This window comes from Rhinoderma darwinii, chromosome 2, assembly GCF_050947455.1.
Source record: "Rhinoderma darwinii isolate aRhiDar2 chromosome 2, aRhiDar2.hap1, whole genome shotgun sequence".
Classification (NCBI taxonomy): Eukaryota; Metazoa; Chordata; class Amphibia; order Anura; family Rhinodermatidae; genus Rhinoderma; species Rhinoderma darwinii.
Window position 1 is genome coordinate 391,182,396 of NC_134688.1, and position 12,557 is coordinate 391,194,952.

Consider the following 12,557-nt stretch of genomic DNA (forward strand, 5'->3'; position numbering starts at 1 on the left):
ACCACGGAAAAAACGCCCTGTCGGAACAGAACGCCGTATTTCCCATTGAAACCAATGGGCAGATGCTAGTAGGCGTTCTGCTTCCCATTTTTCAGCTGAAAACACTGCGTGTGAACATACCCTTAGAATGATGAAAGTGAAGTGAATGACTTTTCAGTTAACCGGTTCACACGCCGTGTATTTGACACGTTTTTTTTTGCACATTTTACGTGCCAAAAAGCACATTTAAAAAAATGCTTGATTACACTTGATTTTGCGTGTTTGGGGGATTTGTGTGTGGGGGGGGGATGCGCTAGCCGCTGATTCTTCAAAACAGCTGATAAGCGGCTATGAAGTATCAGCGGCGCCCGTGCACACTCCGCTCTGCCACACACACACACACACACACGGGAAAAGTCTTACAGGGGTCGTCCAGGAAAACATCGCGCCGCACCTGCCCTCAGGTCATGTGTGGTATTACAGCTCTGTCCTATTCACTTCAATGGAGGTGAACTGCAATACTAGACACAACCTGAGGACAGGTGCGGCGCTGTGTCTCCAATCCGGACACCCCTTCTGTCCTGAGATGACCCAATGGGGGAGGCGGGTGTCAGAGCCACCCAGCGCCATCACTGCAGACAGAACCACACAACTACGGCATGAGGGCAGGGCTTGTCCTGAGTGCACTGTCTCTTGTTATGGACAGATTTATAGTCACATGAACCCCCGTCTGCATCAGAACCAGTAACCTAGGTCCAATCACATGACAGAGGGGGTCACCAAAAACCCTGTGCACCCTCAGTCCGTCCATCCAGCCCTTTCCTGGTTATATCTGCTTCTGGGAAAGCTGGGTGACCACCATTACCCCCTCCTACTGGAGTGTGTTTGGGGATGTGACTAATGAACCTCTCACACTTCAGTAGGAGGGGTAATGGTGGTCACCCAGCTTTCCCAGACCCCTGAACGGTAAATTTCTCTAGTTGTGCTGAGACTGTTTTGGGATGTGACTAATGAACCTCTCAGTCTCAGCACAACTAGAGAGATTTATCGTTCAGGGGTCTGGGAAAGCAGGGTGACCACCATTACCCCCTCCTACTGGAGTGAGAGATTCATTAGTCAAATCCCCAAACACACTCCAGTAGGAGGGGTAATGGTGGTCACCCAGCTTTCCCAGACCCCTGAACGATAAATCTCTCTAGTTGTGCTGAGACTGAGAGGTTTATTAGTCACATTCCCAAACAGTCTCAGCACAACTAGAGAGATTTATCGTTCAGGGCTTTCCCAGTACAGTTGCATCATGTGTCCTTCATACAAGGGGGGGCCGTCAGGGGGGAGGGCGTTAGGGGGGGGCGTCGGGGGTCACGAGAAAGGCGGTCTGTGAGATAGAGAGTGGGACAGACAGAGACACACACCTTACCTGCAGTGCAGCTGGTCTTCATGATGGCGCCTACTATCTCCCTGCAAACAGCTGCTCTGCTGTGTGACTCTGACCTGCGTCTGCGCAGTACAGAGACAGAGAGCAGAATCAATGGAACGGCTCCCGTTCATTGACTCCTATGCTCTGTAGCTGCCGTATTCCATCTCTGTATGTGTCGTTAATCGACACATACAGAGATGAAAAACAAAATGGCAGCCCCCATAGAGGAGTAAAAGAAAGAAAAAAATAGAAAGTACAACACAAAAACACAAATAAATAAAATTTATTTTAATGACATACTAAAAGCAATATTATATAAAAAAAAAAAAATTCGTGACACCCGTCCTATAATCACAGACCACGATTGCGGGTATACAAAGTATAGGAGCATGGCCCGTAAAACATGAAAAAACGGACAAGCTCCATAATTCCCGGCACGGACACCCATCTGTAGTGCTAAGGAAAGGTGTCCACAACCAATAGAACCGAATGGGTCCGTAAAACCTCGGACCGTGTGCATGTGGCCTTAGTTGTTGTTATGGTCAATGACCCTAATTCGTAACTGACTAATATGTGACTTTTCTAAAAAAAAAAAAGTGTCTTTGAACTGGTAAATCTATCAGATTGTTGCAGATGCTGCGTTTATGTTTCTTTATTCCTGCCTTGATTTCATGCATATAACATAGCTAGAACAGCAAGTTATCTGTGATGGATGAAGAACTTCTAACCAGTATAAGAATGTGAAAAATGCATCTCCTTCTAATAAATGTTTGCAATTCCCACAAACCCATGCAGGGGAAATTGCCCCTCCTTAGTGTGTTCATGTACCGTGTTTCCCCGAAAGTAAGACAGTGTCTTACTTTCTTTTTATCCCCAAAAGCCCCACTATGTCTTACTTTCGGGGTATGTCTTATATTGGAAAAAAATTGTCGAATTATTTTTTATTTTTTTTTCACAAACTTTATTTAACTGTTTTACATTTTTTTTTTTAGTCCCACCAGGGGACTTCACTATGCGATGTGCCGATCGCATATATAATGCTTTGGTATACTTAGTATACCGAAGCATTATTGCCTGTCAGTGTAAAACTGACAGGCAACCTATTAGGTCATGCCTCCGGCATCGCCTAACAGGCAGATGCTGAAGGCAGACCTGGGGGTCTTTGTTAGACCCCCGGCTGTCATGGAAACCCGACGGCGACCCGCGATTTGTTTGCGGGGGCGCCGATCGGGTGACAGAGGGAGCTCCCCCATCTGTCAAACACATTAAATGCCGCTGTCACTATTGACAGCGGCATTTAATGGGTTAAACTGCCGGAATCGGCGCGCGCTTCGATTCCGGCAGTTGCAGCAGGAGCCAGGCTGTGTATAACAGCCGTGCTCCTGCCGCTGATCGCGTGGGTACAGTCTCAGTACCCGCGCCATCACAGGACGGCGCGGTGACGTATGGAGAGGGGGGCGGCGCGGAAGTGGGCAGGAGGCGGCAATACCCCCGTGTTTCCCCGAAAGTAAGACATATGTCTTACTTTCGGGGTACGGCTTATATTAGCCGACCCCCCTGAAACCCCCGATACGTCTTACAATCGGGGGTGTCTGTACTGGACCCCTGGATGTCCCTACGTCCACTCTCACAAGTTTATCACGCGGATTATGTGGTAAGACATTAGTGGGGAATACTTTAATTCAATGATATTGGCGCAGCCCCTCTGAACAAGTCCCCAATTTATTTATTTTTTATATATGAAAGATTTTACCACTATGGGGCCCGTACGTCGAAACAAAGGGAATTCTTCACATCTTATTTCTCTTCTCTTTATTTTTAAACAACGTGGCTCTGTCTATCAATGTCTCGGTATATCCCCTAATTTTTAATTTCTCACACATCATATCCAGCCTATTATCAACTATTGTGTCCTCACTTAGGCTGGATACACACGAGCGTGGCATTTTTGCGGACGCAAAAATGCGGCGTTTTGCGCGCGCAAAAACCACTTGACAGCTCCGTGTGTCATCCGTGTATGATGCGCGGCTGCGTGATTTTCGCGCAGCCGCCATCATAGAGATGAGGCTAGTCTACGTAAATAGTCACTGTCCAGGGTGCTGAAAGAGTTAACTGATCGGCAGTAACTCTTTCAGCACCCTCGACAGTGAATTCCGATCACAATATCGAGCAACCTGTTAAAAAAAAAAATAGACGTTCGTACTTACCGAGAACTTCCCTCCCGACCGTTGCCTTGGTGACGCGTCCCTCTCTTGACATCCGGCCCCACCTCCCTGGATGACGCGGCAGTCCATGTGACCGCTGCAGCCTGTGCTTGGCCTGTGATTGGCTGGAGCTGTCACTTGGACTGAATCGTCATCCCTGGAGGTCAGACTGGAGGAAGAAGCAGGGAGTTATCGGTAAGTCAGAACTTATTTTTTTTTTACAGGTTCATGTATATTGTGATCGGAAGTCACTGTCCAGGGTGCTGAAACAGTTTAACTCTTTCAGCACCCTGGACAGTGACTATCTCCTGAAGTCGCGTGCTGGAAAAATTTTTGCCGGTTCGGTCAACGAGTTCGGCCGAACCCGGTGAAGTTCGATTCGGTTGTCCGGGCTCGCTCATCTCAAAGACACTCCGTTTGGATGTTTGTAAACAGAAAAGCACGTGGTGCTTTTCTGTTTACATTCAACCTTTTGACAGCTCTTGCGCGAATCACGCAGTTCGCACGGAAGTGATTCCGTGCGGCATGCGTGGTTTTGACGCACCCATTGACATCAATGGGTGCGTGATGCGCGAAAAACGCCGAAAGAACGGACATGTCGTGACTTTTTTTCAGCGGACTCACGCTGAGGAAAAATCACGGACATGTCAGCACGGCCCCATAGACAAATATAGGTCCGTGCAACGCGCGTGCAAATCACGCGCGTTGCACTGACGTTTTTCCCGTTCGTCTGAATAAAGCCTTACATATACGCCTCACCCTCAGGAGCGGATTCCACAGGAGTTATTTAATCATTCTCCTGGGGTGATTACTTGGAAAATGTGGCATATTGTTCCTATTAGTAAGTTTAACGTATAGGTCTGATATAAGGATGTCCCCTCCTGATAAATCACAGTGTCAAGGAATTGTATTTCACTTGCTGACCAAGTTAGAGTGTACTGCAATGAAAAATAGCAATTAATTCTGTCTGGAACAGCAACAATTGCTGCCCTCCCAAATGATGAAAATATAATCTATATATCTTAGCTATCAACTGAAATGTCGGGAGAAGCCTATGGGAAAAATGTATAAAAAATTACCATACTCAGAGCATGCAGCCCTGGGAAGTACGCCACTGATCACAAAATTGCCTCAAAAACGCCACAAACCAAAACACAGTGTTTATAGTGCTTTTATGTATTTGACTATAGACTTTAATCCCTTCCCGACATTTGGCGTATATATACAGTGCTGTCGGGAAGGGGTTCCCGCAACGCACAGTACTATTACTTTCACGGTGATAGTGCGGGCTCAGAAGCAGAGCCCGCACCATCACTGCCGAATGTCTGCTGTATGTTACAACTGACAGCCTCCTGTAACGGCCAGGACTGGAACTAGCCTCTGATCCAGCCAATTAACCCCTCCGATGCTGCGCTCAGTAGAGATCGCAGCATCTGAGGTGTTTTTACCCGACCGACATCCCAGCGATGCAATTGCTGGGGTGCCGATGGTTGGTATAGCAAACAGAGGCGTAACAATGGCCTCCGTGTCTGCTTTGTACAAAAACCTATGAGGGCTGCCAACTCTAATACACTGCACTACATATGTAGTGCTTTGAATTAGAATAGCGATCAGGGCTTCAGGCTTTCAAGTCCCCTAGTGGGAAAAAAAAAAAGGAAAAAAAATTTATACAAATGTTGTCAAAAAAATTTATAAATAAAAGTTTAAAGTTAACCCCTTAGTGACCACCAATACGCCTTTTCACGGTGGTCACTAAGGTTACTTAGGTGAGGCCATCTCCTTTTCCCGACAGTTTACTTCGATTGCAGCCGTTTAACCTGTTAAATGCTGCCATCAATAGCGACCGCAGCATTTAACGTGTTTACAGAGGGAGGGAGCTCCCTCTCCTACCCATCGGTGGCCCGCAAATGCAATTGCGGGCCTCCGATAAGGTACCATGGCAGCCGGGGGCCTGATAAAGGCCCCCAGGTCAGCCCATGGTATATACCTATTAGGACGCGCCGCAGTAAAAAAAATAAAAAATAAATTTGTTTTCGTAAAAAGTGGTTTTATTTAGTAAAAGCGTAAAAAATAAATAAAAGTACACATATATGGTATCACCGTGACCATAATGACCCAAACAATAAAGTCAATATGTAATTTAAACCGCAAGGTGAACACTGTAAAAAAACAAACACAAAAAACAATGGCAAAATTGCTATTTTTTTCCATTGCCCCCCCCAAAAAAGTCATAATAAAAGTTAAACAATATGTCCCATCTACCCTAAAACAGTACCAATCAAAACTACGTCTCGTCCCGCAAAGAACAATCCCACATACCACTACATTGACAGAAAAATAAAAAAGTTACTGCTCTTGGAATGCGACGATGCAAAAACAAATATTTTTAGTTCAAAAGAGTTTTTATTGTGCAAAAGTCATAAAACATAAAAAACCTCTACATATGTGGTATTGTCGTAATCGTACCGACCCCTAGAATAAAGGTAATGTGTTATTTACACCACACAGTGAACGGTGTTATTTTAAAACGCATAGAAAAATGGCGGAATTTAAGGAGTTTTTTCTATTCCCCCCAAAAAAAGTTAATAAAAGTTAATAAAAAAATTGTAAGTACCCCGAAATGGTGCCATTAAAAAGTACAACTAATCCCACAAAAAACTAGTCCTCATACAGCTATGTCGTCGGAAAAATAAAAAAGTTATAGCTCTTTAAATACAACTATAGAAAAACGAAAAAAAAAAAAATTGCTTGTCATTAGGGCCTAAAATAGGTTGGTCACTAAGGGGTTAAAAAAACCATTTGCTTTTTTTCCCATAAGTAGTTTTTTTTTATTGGAAAAAACATTTAAAAAAAACAAAAACATATTTGGTATCGCCGCGTCTGTAACAACCAAATAATACTGTTATGTCATTTATCCCACATGGTGAACACCATAAAAAAATATAAATAAACCAACGCCAGAATCGCTGATTTTAGGTCACAGCTCCTCCCAAATAATTGAATAAAAAGTGATCAAAAAGTCACATTTACCCCAAAATAGTACCAAATAAAAACGACAACCCATAAAAATAAAAACCCTGGCATAGTTTTGTCCACGCAAAAATAAAAAAGTTATAGCTCTGCTAAAGTTATGGCGAAACAAAAAACAAAATGATTTTTTTTAAAAAGTGATTTTATTGTGCAAAAGCTGCAATACATGAAAAAAAAACTATATGAATGCGGTATTGCCATAATCGTATCAACCCGCAGAATAAAGTTAACATGTAATTTATGGCGCGTGGTGAATTCTGAAAAAAACAAAACTATAAAAAACAATTCCAGAATTTTTTGGTTTTGGTGATTTCCTCTTCCAAAAAATGAAGTAAAAAGTGATCAAAAAGTCGTACATGCCCAAAAATAAAATATACAGCTTGTCTTAAAAAAACAAGCCCTTACACAGCTCTATCAACTGAAAAATAAAAAAAGTTATGGCACTTGTAATGTGGTGATGAAAAAACATCCCGATGTGCAGGCCGGAGGGGAACATTCCTTCAGTTTCAGGGCTTTAGTATTTAGGAACTAGGAAGGGAAGGGACATAGCACATCCGCTGGGCAACACTTTCCCAGCAAAATTTCCCAAACTACAAAGGAGGAAAAGTCCCCAAAAGATGCAGAGTGTTACATAAGGGGGATAAGAAAAGACACGATTTATCAGTGCGACACTGGCCTGTGCGTAACGAATTGCTTCACAGCGTACCACAAATCTATGGACAGTTTTATTATTTACCCCATTATTATACCCTCTTATTATGCCCTGATGTACTCCGCACAGATTACATATGCCACCACATTATAAACTGAAATACAAGTAAGGGTATGTGCACACACACTAATTACGTCCGTAATTGACGGACGCATTTCGGCCGCAAGTACCGGACCGAACACAGTGCAGGGAGCCGGGCTCCTAGCATCATAGTTATGTACGATGCTAGGAGTCCCTGCTACTCCGTGGAACTGCTGTCCCGTATTGAAAACATGATTACAGTACGGGACAGTTGTCCTGTAGAGCGGCAGGGACTCCTAGCATCGTACATAACTATGATGCTAGGAGCCCGGCTCCCTGCACTGTGTTCGGTCCGGGACTTGCGGCCGAAATACGTCCGTCAATTACGGACGTAATTAGTGTGTGTGCACATACCCTAACACTCAAACAGAACTACTACCAAGCAAAATCCACGCTCCAAATGACTTCTAAGCCCTACAGTGTGCCCAAACTGCAGTTCCACATGTAATACCCGGGAGAACCCGCTTAACAATTTATGGGGTAAGATTCTCCAGTGGCACAAGCTGGGCACAACATATTTAGCAGTGAAATGGCATATCAGTGGAAAAATTGCAATTTTCACTTTGCATCATTCACTGCGTATTACTTTAGTAAAAACACATGTGGGGTCTAAATGCTCACTACACCCCTTGATAAATGCCTTTAGGGGTTTTGTTTCTAAAACGGGGTCACTTTTTTTTGGTACATCAGGGGTTTTGCAAATGTGACATAGTGTCCACAAACCATTCCAGCAAAATCTACGCTCCAAAAGTCAAATACCTCTCCTTTTCTTCTGAACCCTCCCATATGTCCAAACAGCAGTTTATAACCACATATGGGGTATTACCATACTCGGGAGACATTGGTTTACAAATGTTGGGGGTCTTTATCTTCTTTATTCCATGTGAAAATGAAAAATGTTGATCTAAAATGATATCTTATTGGGAAAAAAATATTTTTCATTTTCACTGCTTAATTCTCATTAATTCATCAAAAAAACCTTTGGGTCAAAATTCTTACTATACCCCTAGATGATTCCTCAAGGGGTGTAGTTTCCCAAATGGAGTCCCTTTTGGGGGGTTTCCATTGTACTAGTACTACAGGGGCTCAGCAAATGCGACATGGTGCCCAGAAACGATTCCAAAAGCCAAATGGCGCTCCTTCCCTTCTGAGCCCCACCGTGTGTCCAAACAGCAGTTTATGACCGCATATGGGGTATTGCCGTACTCAGGAGAAATTGCTTTAAAAATATTAGGGTGATTTTTCACATTTAGTTCTCCTGGAAATTTCAAAAAAATGAATTAAACCTACACTTTATTGGAAAAAATTTAGATTTTCATTTTCCCAGCCTACTTTCAATAATTTATGCAAAAAACCTGTGGAGTAATTTCTGTACTCGGGAGATATATGTTTTGTTTTTTTTACAAATGTGGGGGTGCTTGTTCTTTTTTAGTCCTTGTGGAAATTAAAAAGGTATACATTTTATTGGGGAAAAAAATATGATATGGTGCCTAAAATATATTTTAATAAAAAGAAGGCCCCAACCTCCACTATGTGCTCGTTTGTTTCTGAGGCCTGTGCTTCAGTCCATTAGCACACTAGGGCCACATGTGGGATATTTATAAAAACTGCAGAATGTGGGTAATACACTTTTAGTTGTATTTCTCCGGTAAAAGCTCCTGTGTTACACAAGGAAATGGATTACAAATGAATTTCTGCAACAAAAAAAAATTACATTTTTCAATTTCATCTCCACTTTGCTTTAATTCCTGTGAAACGCCTAAGGGGTTAAGAAACTTTCTAAATGCTGTTTTGAATACTTTGAGGGGGGTTTGTAAAGTATGGGCCCCTCAAAGCCACTTCAGAACTGAACTGGTCCCTGAAAAAAATAGCCTTTTGAAATTTTCTTGAAAATGTGAGAAATTTCTGCTAAAGTTCCAAGCCTTGTAATGTCCTAGAAAAATAAAAGGATGTTCAAAAAATGATGCCAATCTAAAGTAGACATATGTGAAATGTCAATTAGCAACTATTTTGTGTAGTATTGCTATCTTTCTTACAAGTAGATGCATTTAAATGTATAAAAAATGTTGCTACATTTTGGTGTTTTTCACAGTTAAATACTGAATGTAATGACCACATTTTACCTCTAACATAAAGTCCAATGTGTCACAAGAAACAATCTCAGAATCGCTTGGATATGTAAAAGCATTCCAAAGTTATAACCACATAAAGTGATACATGTCAGATTTGAAAAATGAGGCTCTGTCAGGAAGGTCAAAAGTGGCCACACATGTTTTTAATCCTTGCTTTAAAGATTTTTTTATACTTTATGCCTTTTATTCCTGATGTTTGATAAATCTTTTTTGTTTATCTAGATTTTCTTATCTATCTTTATCTAATTAAACAACGAATCTGCACCAACATTTGCATATTTGACAGGTAATTCAGACGTTGCAGAAAACACAGCGGACTTGCCACAGATTTCAGTTTTTGCATTGCAAAGGCTCAAATACGCCGTGAAATTCGGCTTCTTCTCTGCAACAGACAGTGTATGCTGCGGACTGAAAGTTTCGCACTGCAGCCTATGGTCCGCAGCAGAGTTTTCCCGCAACGTCTGCACGAAGATAACTAAAAAGGTGTGGAAACCAATGGACAAACTGTCTGCTAAGGATTTCCACTGCGGACTGTCCGCAGCGGAATTCCACAGCAATTCTGCCACGTCTGAATGTGCCCTAATAGTGCATGTCTTTATGTTTTATTTTAACCCCTTTAGGACACAGCCAGTTTTGGCCTTGTGGACACAGATGATTTTTTTCAAATCTGACATGTGTCACTTTATGTGGTAATAACTCCGGAATGCTTTTACCTATCTAAGCGATTCTGAGATTGCTTTCTCGTGACATATTGTATTTTATATTAGTGTAAAAATTGTCAATAAATTCAATATTTATTTGTGAAAAACTTCAAATTTTAGCAAAAATATGCAAAAATTTGCATTTTTCTAAATTTAAATGTATTTGCTTGTAAAACAGATAGTAATACCACACAAAATAGTTACTAGTTAACATCCCCCATATGTCTACTTTATATTTGCATTGTTTTTTTTCAAGTTCTTTTATTTTTCTAGGACGTTACAAGGCTTAGAACTTTAGCAGCAATTTCTCATATTTTCAAGAAAATTTCAATATGCCATTTTTTCAGGGATCAGTTCAGTTCTGAAGTGGCTTTGAGGGCCTTCTGTATTAGAAAGTCCCCATAAATCACCCCATTTTGAAAACTGCACCCCTCAAGGTATTCAAAACCATATTCAAAAAGTATTTTAATCCTTTAGGCGTTTCATAGGAATTAAGGCAAAGTAGAGGTGAAATTTACAAATTTCATTTTTTTTGCCGAAATTCATTTGTAATAAAAAAAAATCTGTAACACAGAAGGTTTCACCAGAGAAATGCAACTCAATATTTATTGCTCTGATTCTGCAGTTTTTAGAAATGTCCAACATGTGGCCCTAGTGTCCTAATGGACTGAAACACAGGCCTCAGAAGCAAAGAAGCACCTAGTGGATTTTGGGGCCTCCTTTTTTTAGGAATATATTTTAGGCACCATGTCAGGTTTGAAGAGGTCTTGTGGTACCTAAACAGTCGAAACCCCCCCAAAAGTGACCCCATCTTGGAAACTACACCCCTCAAGGCATTTTTCTATTGGTATAGTTAGCATTTTGACCCCACAATTTTTTTTCAGAATTTAGTGGAATTAGTCTGTGAAGATGAAAAACACCTTTTTTTCTGTGGAAACATAGAATTTTTTCATTTTTACAAGGAATAAAGGAGAAAAAGCACTCTACCATTTGTAAAGCAATTTCTCCTGATTATGGCAATACCCCATATGTGGTCATAAACTGATATTTGGACCCACAGCAGAGCTCAGGAGGGAAGGAGCGCCTTTTCGATTTTAGAGCGCAGATTTTGATGGATTGGTTTTCAGTGCCATGTCGGGTTTGCAATGCCCTGGAGGGACCAAAACAGTGGAAACCCCCCAAAAGTTACCCTATTTTGGAAACTACACCCCTCAAGGAATTTTTCTAGGGGTATAGTGAGCATTTTGACCTCACAGGATCTTTTTTAGAGCTAAGTTGACCAAAAAACAGCGATTTTGGCGCTTTAAATTCTTTATTTCTTACAGCGTTCACCGTGCGCAATAAATTACGTTTTAATTTATTCTGCCGGTTGGTACAATTACGGTGATACCATATGTGTATAGTTTTTTTTAAGTTTTGCAGCGTTTGCACAATAAAATTAAGTTTCTATAAAATAATTTCTTTTCTGAGACACCCTATTCTGAGTCGTAACTTTTTTATTTTTTTGACAAAAAAGCTGTGGGAGGTCTTGTTTTTTGCAGGACGGGTTGTAGTTTTTATTGGTACTATTTTGGGGTAGACTTTTTGATCACTTTTTATTCTATATCTTGGGAGGGGTGGTGACCAAAAAATAGCGATGCTGACATAATTTTCCGTTTATTTTGTTTGTGGCGTTCACCGTGCGGAAAAAATAACATTATAGTTTTATAGTTTGGGTCATTACGAACACGGTGATACCAAATATGTGTACTTTTTTTAACGATTTCCTTTTTTCCCTATAATAAATTACTTATTATAGGAAAACAAAAACTTTTATTTTTATACTTTTATAAAACATTTTTATTAACTTTTTTTTCCTTTTAACACTTTATTTTTTTTACCTGCTGCTCTAATCGCTGCTAGAATACATTACACTACCTAGGTAGTGTAACGTATTCCAACTGTCAGTGTGATGTCACAGTCACTCTGACAGTTAGTCTATGAGGACCAGCAGAGGCTGGTCCTCATAGGCTTCCATACATGGCAGACCCGGAGGCCGTTGAATGGCCTCCGTTTTCCATCACAAGCATCAGCAGCCCCCACAATTGCATGGGGGCTGCTGATGTGCTACAAACCCCCTAAATGTGGTGATAGCAATCGAGCACCACATTTATCGGGTTAATTGCCAAAATCAGCGGCGATGAGCCGCTGCTCGGCAACACTGGAGTGTCAGCTGTCGGAGACAGCTGATCTCCCAGTTCCCGATGCACACCTTGTCGCCGACAGTGTGCATTGGGAACGACACAGTGACTTCCTGTCACT